At 46.1% G+C, this 9,993-nt stretch overlaps 1 pseudogene; it reads left to right on the top strand.

The window, feature by feature from the left end:
- The first annotated feature begins 534 nt into the window (after positions 1-534).
- Positions 535-4,194, top strand: LOC108351107 (U1 small nuclear ribonucleoprotein C pseudogene; annotated as a pseudogene).
- The last annotated feature ends 5,799 nt before the right edge of the window (positions 4,195-9,993 follow it).

Here is a 9,993-nt window from a genome sequence, read left to right as displayed (position 1 = left end):
ATATACAGACACACAGACATAGAGACTCAGACACACAGACATAGATAATACAGACACACACAAATACACATAGAAAGACATAGACATACAGACAAACAGACAGAGACTCAAGTACACACAGACACACAGATAAGGACATACAGACTCACACACAGATGCAGACATTCAGACACACACACAGACACAGAGATACAAACACAGACACAAAGACACAGACAGACACACAGACACAGACAGACAGGCAGACATGCACACACACAGACACACACACACACACAGAGAGAGAATCTTACTGTAAGCATCTTTTTTTCAGCCCCCCCCCCCCTGCCTCCTGTCTGTGTTTTCTTTTTGAGTTGTTTATTGTCTGCCTTCCAGTTAATGTGTAAACTCCACGATGGCAGAGGCTTTGCCATCCCCTTTCCACAGTGTCTCCAGCAAGGAATGCATTTGTTGAATGAATGAGAATGAATGAATAAATGCATGAATGAATGAGTGACTGGATGCTTCGTGGCTAACACTGAGAGTAAGGATTCCATGCAGGTGTCTGTTTCCACAAAGCGCTACCTGTTTGCAGCCATTGGGGACGCTGCTGGCCACTGTCAAGGACAAGACAGGTGAGAGGGAGGGATTGAAGCTTATAGAATGAACTGCATTAAATCAGAGAGGCAGAAATATAGACCCCAGCACCTCCTGCAGTTAGCGAACAGAAACAGTGACCCTTTTAGTACTGGGACTGGGAGGGGATGGCTGTTCCCAGCTCTTCGCCTCTTGGGTCAGAAGACTGTGACTGAGACCTGGGGGGGAATCTGCTATCTCCAGGCAGTGCAGCAGGACCCTGTGCAGCACACAGAGGCTGGCTGGGGCCTCTGCAAGGCTGGGCGCTGCGCCCTGAGTTCAGACAGTCATTAGGATTTGGGGCAGGGGGAGGGGTTCTATTTGTCTGGGAATGACAGGGACACGGGGAGAAGGGCTCGTGGAGATGAGTGGCGGCAGAGATAAGCCTGATGTGTGACTTCTGACGCTTGGTTGGTTTGAAAATGAGTCCTGGGCCCAGATACGGGATTGACAGTGGGATCAGAGAAGGCTGTTCAGCTTTCTGCTTTCTGACTTTGAAAGGGGGTCACTGGAGGAAGAGACTGGGTCCTAGTGCCGGAGGGATGGGCTGGCTGGGCCAAAGGTCACCTTGGCTAAGCTGCTGGGGACACAGGGGTTCCTGAGATGCTGTGTTTCAGAGACTGCCTCCTTGTGTCTGGGCAGGTCTTTGGTTTTGAAAGCCAGAGTGCTTGCTGGTGGTGCCGGCCAGTTGTCCAACCTCCATATACGTGTCTTCATGTCCCCTCTGCCTTCTCCCCTGCCTTACGTCTCAGAAAGCTGTGGGATGGGGCACGTGAATGGGCTCTTTGTTCTGCTGGGAGCCATGAGCAGGGAGGAGGATAGGGCTATGCATTCCACCTCTTGTCTTCCTGGGTGAGTGGTGCAGGTTGGTTATTGCCTTCTGCAAAGGTCCAGCCCTTCTCCAGCCCTTCAGGCTCTGTTAATGTCAGCTGCCTACTCCCTTGGCCTGAGGTCCCGTGCTGCATTCTATTGACCTCCTGGGATCCTATGCTGACCTCTATTGACATCCTGGGTTCTATACTGTACTCTGTTGACATCCTGGTGTCCTATGCCGTTGGCTATTGACATCCTGGGGTTCTATGCTGTACTCTGTTGACATCCTGGGTGCTCTACTGTCGTCTGTTGACATCCTGGGGTCCTATGCTGTCCTCTGTTGACATCCTCTATGCTACACTCTGTTGACATCCATACTGAGCAATGATGTCTGTTGCTCAGCCTGGAGATAGGTCCCCCTGGTAGGTCTGGCTGTCACTCTGAAGACAACTAGGCAGAGATAGCATTGGGAGGACACAGTTAATGATCTGCCCTTGTCCCCAAGATGTCCTGTAATTTTGTTGCACCTTCCTTCTGGGACTATGGGCTTGGTCATGTAGGTTGCTTTGGCCGACAGTAATGAACTTGGTGTGGTGCAAGCCTAGGGCTTGCTTCTCTGTCCAGTCCTTGGCCATGGTGCTGCTAGAAGGCCAGGGCTGTTGTGATTTGAATGTAAAATGCCTGCCACTGGCTTGTGTTTTGAAATCGTCCTCTGGAGCTGGTGGTGCTTTCTGAGGACTCTGCAGACCTTTTGGGAGGTGTGGCTTCCTGATGAAGCAGCTCACTAGGGGGTAATGCTCAGCCCTGCTTCCTGTCCTGTTGTGATGTGCTCTGCCACACGCCTCTGTTGCCATGAACTGAGCTGCTGTGCCCTCCTCACAGTGGACTGAACACTCTGGAACAGCCAGAAGCGACCTTCTCTCCCTTTGGTTATTTCTATCAGGTATTGTGGTCCCCATGACATAAAGTAGCTAGTCCATGTCTGTTCTGTCTGCAGCCCAGGGCCAGCCCAGGGCAGGCACACACAGTTTATTATTGGCAAGAGTGACTCGGTGGGTTTAGAAGAAGGTCACCAGGCCAGGCTTACTCTCAATCTGTCCTACTCACTTTCCCACAGCTCCTAGAAGCTGACTCTGGTTCTCAGGACCACATACCAAAGCCTAGAGTTTCTAGAACAAATCACTTGAGTTTCTTCTTCCTTTCCCCCTTGTCCCTCCAACTGTCCCTAGATCATGTCCTCTTGTGTCTCTAGCTGGGTCTTGCCAGAGCCCCAGTGTCTTGGACCATCCCCATCACTCAGACCCAAGGACTGTTGGACTCAGGTCCTTGGACGCCAGGCCTGTCTCCTCCTAAGGCTGCTGGTAGGCAGACTTTTATTACAGTGAATTCCCACATTTGACAGAAGGGTCACTTTGATTTTTTACAATTTAAATTCCATTTAATATTTGAATAAGTAATAAATTCTCATGGTTCAAGGATATCTATAATGCAATGTCTCCCTCCAACCCCACCCCCAAGACTCCTAGAGCCCTCATTCAAACCACATCCCCAGTTCTGTCTTCCTCAGGACAGCGTGGGAAGGCAGAGGCAGAGTTCTGTGTCCAGAGAGTTCTGAACTTTGTTCCTCACAGAACACTGTCCTTTAGAGCAGTGGTTCTCAACCTGCGTGTTGTGACCCATTTGGGGGTCAAATGACCCTTTCACAGGGATCACCTAAGACCATTGGAAATACTAGATATTTACATTATGGTTCATAAAAGTGGCAAAATTACAATTACGAAGTAGCAGTGAAAATAATTTTATGGTTGTGGGGGAATCACCACAACACGAGGAAGGGTCGTAGCATTAATAAGGCTAAGAACCACTGTTTTATCTTTTTTTTTTTTTTTCCGGAGCTGGGGACCGAACCCAGGGCCTTGTGCTTGCTAGGCAAGCGCTCTACCACTGAGCTAAATCCTTAACCCCAGAACCACTGTTTTAGACAGAAGGTCCCTTCTCCTCCTTTTTTTTTGTTCTTGGAGATACAATTTATATGTGATAAAACTCACCCTTTTAAAATCTTATTATAGGGGGTAGCCAATGGCCTGTGTGGAGCAACACGCCTAAGTTTTATTGTGACGGCTGTGATACGTATCTTACCCATGATTCTCCGTCTGTGAGGAAGACGCACTGCAGTGGTCGGGAACACAGAGAGAATGTGAAAGACTCTTACTGGAAATGGATGGAAGAGCGGGCCCAGGCTGCATTTCAGCAAGCAAAGATCCCTCCAGCTCCATTCTCTGCTCCTCCGCCTGCCGGGGCCATGATCCCACCTCCCCCCAGTCCCCCGGGTTCTCCTCGGCTTGGCACGATGCCTGCACCCCACATGGGAGGCCCTCTCATGACGCCAGTGATGGGCCCTCCTCCTCCTGGGATGATGCCTGTGGGACCAGCTCCTGGGATGAGACCACCCATGGGAGGTCACATGCCCATGATGCCCGGGCCTCCAATGATGAGGCCTCCGTCTGCCCTAAGACGGTGCCCACACAGCCTGGCATGACCCCGCCAGGCAGATAAGAGCAGACACACTCTTTATCCTTTTGTATTTCCTGTTGTTTCACCATGAGATCGTGGCGCTGAGCCTGAGTGTTTCCTAGATGCACGACAAGGAACTTCCCTTCCTAACAGAGAGAACACTTCTGGACGGAGAAGTGATGCAAAAAGTGCGGTTTTCACTTGTATTGTGAAATGTGAAAATAAAATCTTCAGCTCTTTTAGTTAAAAAAATCTTATTATATATATTTTCTTTTCTTTCTTTTTTTTTTAAACAAAGTTCACCGCCACTAGCTAACTTGACACTTCTGCCACCTCACAAACACCCCTGCATTCACCAGCAACCAGTCTTCCCTCCTTGATCTACAACCCACACAACCACTGACCTGTTTTCTCCATGGATCTGCCTGTTTGAGTTACTTCATTTACATGAAGTCACACACAGGCAATTTGTGTTAGCATACACACACACACACACACACACACACACACACACACACACACACACACACACACACACTGTTTTCAGACACACCAGAAGGTTGTGAACCAACACATGGTTGCTGGGAATTGAACTTAGGACCTCTAGAAGAGCAGTCAGTGCTCTTAAGCACTGAGCCATCTCTCCAGCCCCATGTTTGCTTTCTTTAATGTGTTTAAAGTTTATCCAGATTGTAGCATGTGTATGTACTTTGTTTTATTCGTTTTCCTTGCAAAATAATGTTCCATTGCCTGGGTATACCACACTTGGTTTATCCATTCAACAGTAGATATTTTGTTTCTATGTTTTTACTATTGTGAATATTGTGAATATTTATGTACAAGTTTTGTGTGAATACTTTTTTTCTTATAAAACAACGTGAACATGTTTCTAATTTGAGTGTATGCTTAGGGAAACCTGGCTAGGTCCTCTCCTCATTCCTTGAATGTCTTCTTGCTGTCTTGTGGTATAATACACTCTGTCCTGACTTAAGGGATCGCCTGTTAATGGATGTTTCATTCATCCTAACCATTCTTTCAACTTTCAAGCTCACCAGTTCCCAAGTTTGTTTCTCTTGTGGGTGAAGTTAGCTGTCCTTCCTGCTCCAGATCTGTTTTCTGTGCTTCAGATCCTTCATATGCTCTCTGCCGGTATTTCTATTGAGTTATTGATTTTTTTTTGAAAGAGTCAAACTATTTACTCCAAGCTGATCTTGAACTCATGGTGCTCCTCCTGCCTCACCCTTCTGAATGCTGAGATTAGGTGCACACTACTATGTCTGGCAATTTATCGGTTCATAAGAGCTTTTCATGTTGAAAAACATGGACTGAAAAACGTTTCAACCAGATGCAGCTTCCAATTTTTTGTCTTTTACTTATCTTTTAGGCTTATGTATTTCTATTTTATCTGGATGAATATTTATTTTGCCTGCAGGTTTGCATTATGCACCATGTGTGTGTAGTGTCAATAGAGAACAGAAGAGGGCATTGGATTCCCTGGAACTCCAGTTACTGATGGTTGTGAGCCACTGAGCATTCTGGAACCTGAACTTGGGTCCTCTGCCAGAGCAGTCAGTTCTCTTAACATTGGAACCACCTCTCTGGCTCTATTATTTGACTTTTAACTTTGCTGATGTTCACTTCTGTCTTAAAGAAGTTCTCTATTTCTATAAAGCCAAATTAGCCTCCCCTTCCCCCTTCTGAGGGCTTTGTCTGAGGACTTTTCACAGAGTAAAATTATTGTTTAAAATGTATCTGCGGTTCCTTTCGGGCCAATTATTTCATTAAAAATGTTTCAATCTTTGACCCACCTAGAATTTGCTTTCATATAAAGTATGACAGGTGGATCTAATTTTACGTTTTCTCAATGGCTAATTGAATGTCCTAATGACATTAATAAGTAGTTCATCCTCTCCTCAATGATTTTGTTTTCCTTCCCAACTTTATCAAGGTACAACTGATAAATAAACATTATACATTTGGGATGCATAATATATTTTGATTTATGCATACATTATGAAAATGTTAGATCAAGTCAATCCATGTATCCATCACCTAATTATTATTATGATTTAAATATTAAATGTCCCTCACAGAATCATACTTTGAAATGCTTGGCCTCTTGTTGGTGGTTCTGGAAATTAGGAGGCAGGGCCTATGGTCACCCGGACATGTTTTTGTGAGTCTATTCTCTTGCTTCTTCTAATCTTTCACTGTGCTCCCCATTTGTTGGGATGTAAGCAGTGGTCCCCTACCACACACTCCTGCTACCATGATGTTCTGTTTAAGCATGTAGGGCCATTAAGTGTGTAGGGCCATGTGTGTTTATGTTCATGTGTGGCCTGAACTCTCTGGAACCCTGAGCCAGAATCCATTCTTCCTTCTGTAGCTACAGTGTAGATTTAGTGGGGTGTGTCTCTCAGATATTTTGTCAAAGCAATGAGAGGAACAGCTTTATGATTTAAATGTGAAATGTGCCTTGCAGGTGCATGTGTTTGAACACTGGGTCCCTGGATAGCGGTGCTGTTTTCTTTTGGAAGGCTGTGGAAACTTTAGGAGGTAGAGCCTCCATGTTGGTGATGGACCACTGAGGGGCCAGCCTTGAGGATAATTGTCTGGGTCTCGGGTTGAGCTCTTAGCTTTCCTATTCTAGCAGATGTGAGCAAGCTGAGACAACAGAGAGAGCTGTTCAGCACGCTCCTGCCTCCACAGACAGGGGCCGGTTCCACTGCTGTGTCTTCCCCTATATGACCTAAACAAGTCCTTTCTTCCCTGAGTTGCTTCTCGAAACTGTCTTAGGCATTTGGCCACAGCAACAGAGGACTGAATACAGCTACTGATACACTTACACATGATTTTGTGGTAAGATCATTTATAATCTAACCTGGTGTATTCCAGGTGACCAAAGAAATCAGTTCATCCATATCCAGGTTGGTAAAGCCATGAGTTAACTGGGGTTTCTTCTGGAGCATGGAAAACACTGCAGGCAGATGCATCACGGAACAGCCCCACCCCGGCACAGATGGGAGCTCCCTCAGGCTATCTGCATTTCCGATTCCCCATACAGCTTATGAGCGGTGGTCCCACCAGAGCCCCTCCGTCCACCTTCACCATCAGTCACTGATTATGTGACTTCCTGGTGGGGTCTCTGGACTCTCGTCTCAAGAACCTCATGAACTTTCTCCCTAATATCCAGGATCCAATGTTTCCTTCTGGAAGAAACAGTTCCACAATACATGAATTATTATTAACTACAGTCACCAGACTGCGAGACAGGAAATGGTTGCTCATCATGCCTGACAGAAGCGTTGCCTCCTTTCCCTGTAGCCCCTGTACCCCTCAGTCTGCTCTCTGCCTCTGTGAGTAAAACTCTTTTAGAGGCTAGGTGTAAGTGAAACCACAGAAAGGTTTCCACACCTGGCTTATTTTACTTGACATAATGCCTTCAGGTTCATCCATGTTGCAAATGACAGGATTCCCAGACTATTCTCCAGCTTCTTAAAGTAAGGGAGGTCTTACTGCAGGGTGCTGTGGATTAAATATGGAGTTGCAAAATATTTGGTGAGAGTAAAAACATTTCTGAATCTGTGGAGACCAACACTGATTCAAAATCAAATGTGTGATGAGGTATGCAGGCGGGGCTGGAGAGATGGCTCAGCGGTTAAGAGCACTGACTGCTCTTCCAGAGGTCCTGAGTTCAAATTCCAGCTACCACATGGTGGCTCACGACCATCTTTAATGAGATCAGATGCCCTCTTCTGGTGTGTCTGAGGACAGTTGATAATGTGCTCACATTGCTAAAGTAAATAAAACACCTTAAAAAAAAAAAGAGGTATGCAGACTGTGCTCGCTTGTTGTGTCATGTGACCTCTCTGTAGCCGTGGTTCAGCACACTGGACATGGGCTTTTTGCACTGTGCAGACCATCGTAGCACAGGACCCCAACAGAGACTGCCTGAGACACCTTGGCTCATCGTGGAGACTAGTCCGTGTTATGAACTGCAGTGTTCTTTACTGTTCGCACAGAGCTCTCTGCTCTTGTGCAAAGAGAATGGTTTCATTATAGAAAACAGGCTTTTAATATTTTCCTACTCCCCTTCTTCAGCATGTAAGTATCAAGTTGGTATAGCTTCGGATTATATTGTGTTTGAATATTTGACTTTAAAAATTGCTGTTTGAGTTGCTGACTCTAATTTCATAAAAAAAAATCAAATCATAAATGAAGTTTGGCTTGAGGCTGGGACAGACTTTCCAACAGTCTCTGAAGTGGCCCTTCATATACTTCTGCCATTTTGTGCTAAGCACAAAATGCAAAGCAATGTTCTCAGCATTGGTAATTATAGATCAATAATCAATAATCAATAATCATTGATACCAATCAACTCTGGAGATCCTCATGATGCTCTGTGTCCTCCAGCATCAACCTTCTTCTTTAATGAGAATAACCGAGCACACCCAACTCAGTTGTGTGCATGCTTGCATTTGTTTTTTAATGAGACGGTAAAATTCTGTACATAGTAAGGAATTGTTTTTTAAATAAACTTCTTTATGATTTATTCTCAGTAAACTTTGATTTATATACCTGTTTTATATCCCTGTATACCTAGAGTCTTGTAAAAAGTTCTTAGGTGGAAGGAGGTTGTACGTGGGAGAGAAATTCAGAAACCCTGCTCTGTTTAAAGGCTGAGAAGTGGGCTGGGAGACGGCTCAGTTGGTCATCGCTTGCAATGTGTGACTGAAGAGGATCATCAGCGCCCATACACAGTCAGACCTGCTGGTGTGCATTTGCAATCTCAGTGCTGGAGACGTAGACATAGGTAGATTCCTGGGGCTTGCTGGTCAACTGGCCTAATCAGGAACTGGCCTCTCAGGTCTGGGTTTGAGACTATCTCAAAAAACACGGTGGACAGCTCCTGAGGAATGGTGATATCCAGGGATGACCTCTGGCTTCCTCACTGACACACACACACATACATGCACACCTACACACACATGTGCACCTGCACATGCATGTAAAAGCTGCATGTTTTCCATCCTGTGTACATTCCACATTTTATTTACCCATTCATCCACTGATGGCCACTCTGTATGACTCTACCTCGTGGCTACTTTAATCAGTGTGAGGGTGCAGCTATTGCTTTGAGACTCTGGTTTCAATTCTGTTAGATGGAGAAATACCAGCTCAAACGGTAGTTCTTTTTAAAATTTTCTAGGGGTTGGGGATTTGGCTCAGTGGTAGAGCGCTTGCCTAGGAAGCGCAAGGCCCTGGGTTCGGTCCCCAGCTCCGAAAAAAAGAACCAAAAAAAAAATTTTTTTTTTCTGAAGAACTTCTGTAACTTTAATTTTTCAACCCTTATTTTTAAGGATGGTTCTTAAATGCTTTAACCTCCTTCTCAGCCCACCACCCACCAGAGGTAGTGGGAAAGAAAGGATACGGGGGAAGTGGACCTGTTTAGAAATGGTTCTTGGGAGCAACTCTCTTCTGTGTTGTCGGGAATTAGGCAGTTAAGTTCACAGGTCAGCAGGGGCAGCTCGATCCACTTGCAAACACCTCATGGATACACCAGCAGTCCAGTCTGGTAGAGTCGGGACAGTAAATAGCAATCAGCAGTGGTGGCACTACCTAGCAGGGACTGCCAGGCCTTCAGCCTCAGCACGAGTCAGCAGGAGGGACCAGGAGGAGTTCTCTCTGTGCTTTCTCAGGGAAGCGAAGATCAGCGAAGACTCGAGACCCACCAGCGTTGCACAGGTAGCTCTATAGGCAAGCCTGGCTCAGCCTCCGTCACTGTCTGTCGAGCCCTATTTATCCCCTCCAAATATCACCTATGCCTCAGCACGAGTCTGAGTCTGTGGAAGCCGCGGAAAGCTGCAGTTAGCCGCAGCACACCACCAGAAGGTTTTGGTGTGTCCCTCTCTATGGAGTCCCGACAAATGCAGCTCAACTATGGAATGTAAGGCAGACTAATACATGTGTGTCATTAGCAAAGAATCCTTAATCACATGCCCTTTCACGTGCTTGCTTTTAGCAAGAACATCCTTTCACCTGTGTCTGCTT

Source organism: Rattus norvegicus, chromosome 5 (assembly GCF_036323735.1).
Source record: "Rattus norvegicus strain BN/NHsdMcwi chromosome 5, GRCr8, whole genome shotgun sequence".
Taxonomy (NCBI): Eukaryota; Metazoa; Chordata; class Mammalia; order Rodentia; family Muridae; genus Rattus; species Rattus norvegicus.
Note: the sequence above shows the minus strand (reverse complement) of the source record. Positions and strands in the feature narration are given on the sequence as shown.